This window comes from Chiloscyllium plagiosum, unplaced genomic scaffold, assembly GCF_037043375.1.
Source record: "Chiloscyllium plagiosum isolate Xiang-an unplaced genomic scaffold, Cpla_swu_hap1 HiC_scaffold_14, whole genome shotgun sequence".
NCBI classification, from domain to species: Eukaryota; Metazoa; Chordata; class Chondrichthyes; order Orectolobiformes; family Hemiscylliidae; genus Chiloscyllium; species Chiloscyllium plagiosum.
This window is the reverse complement of record NW_028270152.1, coordinates 58,493,446-58,499,269: the sequence shown is the minus strand read 5'-3', so window position 1 is coordinate 58,499,269 and position 5,824 is coordinate 58,493,446.

The following is a 5,824-nucleotide window of genomic DNA, read 5'->3' as shown; positions in this document are numbered from 1 at the left end:
GCAGCAGGTCAGGCAGCATCCAAGGAACAGGAGAATCGACGTTTCGGGCATAAGCGTTCCTGAAGAAGGGCTTATGCCCGAAACGTCAATTCTCCTGTTCCTTGGATGCTGCCTGACCTGCTGCGCTTTTCCAGCAACACATTTTCAGCTCTGTTTTTTTTTAGCTTATTGTCTTGAAAGGTTATGATTGAGGATGTGTCACATCTGTTTTTAACCTCCTTCCCAATAACAATTCCACTAGTGAGGACCGATTATTCACTGGTGTTTAGATTAGATTAGATTACTTTACAGTGTGGAAATAGGCCCTTCGGCCCAACAAGTCCACACCGACCCGCAACCCACCCATACCCCTACATTTACCCCTTACCTAACACTACGGGCAATTTAGCATGGCCAATTCACCTGACCTGCACATCTTTGGACTGTGGGAGGAAACCGGAGCACCCGGAGGAAACCCACGCAGACACGGGGAGAACGTGCAAACTCCACACAGTCAGTCGCCTGAGACGGGAATTGAACCCGGGTCTCTGGCGCTGCGAGGCAGCAGTGCTAACCACTGTGCCACCGTGCCGCCTTGCTCTGTAACTGAATAGAGCTGGTTTTTGTTTATATTCCCATGCATCAATGACCTCACAATCTTTACTGTTCTTTCTGCTTCTTTGCTCAACTGAGGATGAAGATTTTGTCATCTGGTTGATGCCAACCTCCAAAGCAAACTTCCTGAAATCTTTGGACACAGATTGTCCAACACTCATTCTTCTGTCAAAATATGTATCATAAAAATCATTTTTAGTGCTCTGACCACTGAGTCTGCCATGGTTAAGTGAAATCCTACTGCATCAATCAAACTTGAATAATAGTTGGCTAAAAGCAAACAAAAGCATTGCTTGCCTTTCCCATGGGCTTTCTGAAGTGTTGATGGAATCATTGACTCTGTCAGCACTTATGTATGTAAGGTATATGTTTGTCATGGTGAAATATAATCCTGTTTGTTTCTTTTAAAATGCCCGGTCACCATTCATGTTCATGTTCTGCAGTGGTGATACTGAGATTTCCTCCTACAGGATTTCTTATTGCATCACCATTCTACAGTTGCACATCAATACATTCCGCGATTGTCAAGTGTTGTTTCTGCTTGTGGTACATTTTCAGCCTTTGATATGCAGGCCTATATTGCAACAACCCCTGCAGACAGAGTTTTCTGACCTTTATCCATTCCTTGTCAGATGTTTGAGCTGCACAAATTTGTCTGATGTTATCCCTCAGTTACTGGAAAAGCAATGGTTCTGGCTGAAAAATCAAACTCGAGTTTTTTCTCTAAGAATGAGATTTTCCTTTCCCTGCTTGAACCACTGCTGCCCCAGAGAGTGTATCCACTGTTTCTTCCACCTGGCCTGGAACATATGCTATTTCATAATCAGACTAGGTTTGAACCTTTGGATGCTAAAAGGAATTTTGAGATTTCTTTTGATCCCAGTCATGTCACCATTTTGAGCAAAAATTCTAGTCCCATAAGTTAGTGTGTGAACATTTCTCATCCTTAGATTACAGCTAAAGGTCCCTTCTCTAGGATTATCTACTGCCTCAGTCTCTATAAAAGATCTCAGTGTAACAGATGGGCTTTCATGTTCTGTCAATTTCTCCTCTGAAGAAGGGTCACTGGTCTCAAAACTCTATCTCTGTTTCTCTTTGTATAGATGCTGCCAGACTTCCTGAGTTACTCCAGCAATCTCTGTATTTTGTTTCCATTAATTTGTCTTGCTATGGACTATATATTCACAGCTACTATCATGAATATACCTGAACTGTGATATGCTAAAGTGTCAGGAAAAAGTATCTTCTCTTTAAATTTTACAAAAGCTGCAGCCTGTTCCTGGCTCAAGTATCATTGCTAACCTTTATTCAAAATCTCTTTTACTTGTTGGGTAAAAAACTTTCCCACTTGCTCTAGAATGCTTGAGAAGCACTTTCCCTCCTTTATGTACTTCAGTTGTAGAAACTCACTGATAGTTCTTGACTTCTCTGAATCCAGTGTGGTGTTTTGTTCTTGGATAAGCTGTCATAAAGTAATTGACATTTTGGAGAATTGGTTTTCCTCATTTCGTTATAGGAGAAAGTGAGGTCTGCAGATGCTGGAGATCAGAGATGGAAATGTGTTGCTGGAAAAGCGCAGCAGGTCAGGCAGCATCTAGGGAACAGGAGAATCGACGTTTCGGGCATTAGCCTGAAGATTCCTGAAGAAGGGCTAATGCCCGAAACGTCGATTCTCCTGTTCCCTAGATGCTGCCTGACCTGCTGCGCTTTTCCAGCAACACATTTCCATCTCATTTCGTTATAAGCCTGTGTTGTTTCATATATCCCTAACCCTCCAGTCAGGTTCTGGTCAGGTTTTGCCTTTGTCATCCCTTTGACACATGGTTCCCCATTTCCCTTACATGGTCCTAGATATTATTCTTTGGAGAATCTCTGGTACAGAGGAAATACAAAAAGGTGAGTAGTTGCAACAAAACTGCCCAAATAGTGTGATCAACACAGTCAACAACCATGATTCTTGATCTCAGGATATCTGTCAGAAATCATTGTTGGTATCTAATTTTAGGAAAATTAGATTGCTTGTTGTCAGTTTTGCTAAATTATTGTCAAGAGATAAAATAGGATGGATTTCCTTCCTACCTCCTTCGTTTACCTCAGTGAGATTAGATTAGATTAGATTACATTACCTACAGTGTAGAAACAGGCCCTTTGGCCCAACAAGTCCACACTGACCCTCCAAAGAGCACCCATCCAGACCCACTTCCCTCTGACTAATGCACCTAACTCTATGAGCAATTTAGTACAGCCAATTCACCTGACCTGGACATCTTTGGATTGTGGGAGGAAACCAGAGCACCCAGAGGAAACCCACACAGACACGGGGAGAATGTGCAAACTCCACACAGACAGTCACCCAAAGCTGGAATCAAATCTGAGTCCCTTGTGCTGTGATGCAGCAGTGCTAACCACTAAGCCACCATGCCACCCTACAAGATTTGTACACAGTTGTTGTGTTCTATTTGTATTGTGAGCTATAGTGTGTCCTCCACAACATCATGTTGGTTCTGTCACTGGCACTTTATGAACATACAAACATGTGAAAAACTAGTCCATTTGACCTCTCAAGCCTTTTTGGCCATTGAGCAAGATGATAGGTGATTTGCTTGTGTTTTGAATACACCATTGTCATTGATCCCTGACTATCTTTGCCAAACAAGAATTTTTACACTGCTGCGCTAAAAATCTTCAATGACCCAACTTCCTGAGGCAGAGTTCGAAAGTTGTACAAACCTCAGAGAGAAAAGAAAATCTCTTCATCTCTACTCTAAGAAGGCAATTCCGAATTTTAAGTAGTGCCCCACCCCTAGTTTTGGACTCACCCCAACAGGAAACACCGTTTCCATATTCACCTTGTCAAAGTCATTAGGCTCCTCACCCGGTGTGAGGAAAAGATGCAGGAGTTTGTGAGGAGGATGATGCTGACTGTTCATGTGAGTGCACTAAAACCTCTATGTCCAACCAAGCAAGTGAGCTTCATTGTGCTGGACTGTGTTACTCTCCATTGCTGTTGCCACTAGTATTCAGCATCAGCCAAGGCCAGAGGGCTCAAGGACTTCAACCTCACTTGAGGTGCCCCGTCCTCTCAGAGAGACAGGTTGGTGCCACTGGGCATCTATTGGAAAAGCAGCCACATACAGGTCCCACAGACCTGTTGAAAAATGGCCACTTGATAAATGGATATCCTCTTCAGAAATCTCAATGATGAAAGAAGTAACATGGCCAAAATATTGCTCATCACTTATCAGATACTGACTCCTTGACTGCAAGTATCATCAGACATGAGGGATCCTTGGCATGACACTGGCCATTGGAGCCAAGTTGTTGCACTTTAATGTAGATAATGCCAAGGTTACAAGGGATTGTGGTAATCCCTGCTTTACTAATTCATCACACTTATGCCCACTGAGTGAGGGGATAGAATCAGTGATGATTCTCTGCAGGCAACATCATATTCTGTCTTTCAACCTTTCAAGGCTGGGAGGTGTACAACAGAGAGATCATACCTGCACTCTCCTTCCTAGCTCAGTGTGCTGCCAAAGGGAGATGGACAAATTGGTGCCTCTCTCAGCTGAATGGCTGTCTGACAGGATAGTCACACATTTCAGCAAAGTTTATATGAACTTTGAAGTATTGAAGACCAGCAAATGATGGAAGAGAGTAAAGGAAGTGCCTCATGATTGGTCCCAGCCTGCCTATTATGAGGGACTGCAATGCACTGCATTCACATTGTCTTAAAAGCCACATAATCTCAGCACCATGTCAGTTACTACATTGTCTCAATGACTGCTGTTGTCGCTTGATTGGTAAGGAGAGTTTGTAAGTGCAGCTTCTTCACAGATGGATTGACTGAAGATGCCACACATGCAATCATAGAAATAACAGAGCATTTATTCATCATCAGAAAAGCTTATGGAGTGCAGAAGAAAACATGTCTACGCTAACGAACCGGATGTTGATTGTGATAGAACCATCAGGAAGTAATGCAATGCAAGGAAGCCCAAGCACAGGTCTTAGAAGTGGGTCGCAATGTCATTCCATCTGCCCTTTCTAGCTAAATGATGCATAACTCTACCAAGGTCTCTTGCAGAGCCTTCCAGGTCAATGTCCTCTTCCTTAACTGCAGGGGATTGCTTTCAATCCTCCATTTCATTGGCATTCAGGACAATCCCTTTTTGTTGATTCCAGTTGTGAAGGGCACAGCATGCCACGATGATGTGGCACACCTTTTTGGGTGATACTGTAAAGCCTTGTCAGAAAAGTCCAGGACATCAGAACATCAAGCATCATCTTAAGAAGGCATTTGTGCTCTTCCAGTAAGGCCCTGGTGGAAGCATGGCATACATTACATTGCTGTTCTATCAGTTTGAGAGGTTTGTAAATGTGCAATCAGTTGTGTTTGGAAGGTGTAGTCTTGTCTCTGTAAATTATCGCTATGCAGCCTGAGAATCTTGGAAAGACACAGAACCCTGTGAGTTCTCCAATATATATGCACCATGGTAGCTTCCAGGATACTTGATTCACACCTCCATAGTCTGACAGCTTTGGTCACAGAAGAGCTGCAGATTGATGGAGTGGAAGCTTTCTCAGCTGGTGAACTCTGTGAGTTGGCATCAGAGTGCAGTCAAAGAAGCATGGATAAATTCTCTGATGAAGAGTAATCTACACTCAAACCTTTAGCTTGCTCTGTCTCCAACAATTCTGCCTGACTCTCTGTGATCTCCTGCATTTTTTGTTTTCAGTACAGATTCCAACATATGCAGCAATTTGCCCTGACATTGTGGGTGAATTCTCTCTTGCTCTGCACATGGGAGACCCAGTGATGTTAGCGAAACCAATTTCACGAGCTGCTTGACTCTCTGTCATAGGGGAAGATCATAAACAGGAATAATCTGAAGTAAATGGTAATAACTTACCAAATGCACTTGTAGTTCAAGGATTTAGAGATGCCACATAGGTTTCAAGTCGCTCTTTGTAAAAACGTGCCGTCATAAAAATTTGGGTATCAGAATGGGGTGATCACCCATTGCTTCAGAATATAAATCCTACTTCAAGTAATGACTCAGCTTGGTAATGATCGTCCCAGGCATCTTTAGTTTTTCCCTGCATTGTGTTTCCAAAAGCTTCCAGTGTCCCTGGTGACTGCATTGCTGGATGTGTCTTCACCTGCAGCTTCTCAAAATTTAATTTTGGATCTGCATCAGTAACTGGAGATACTGTGTAGCATCTCAAG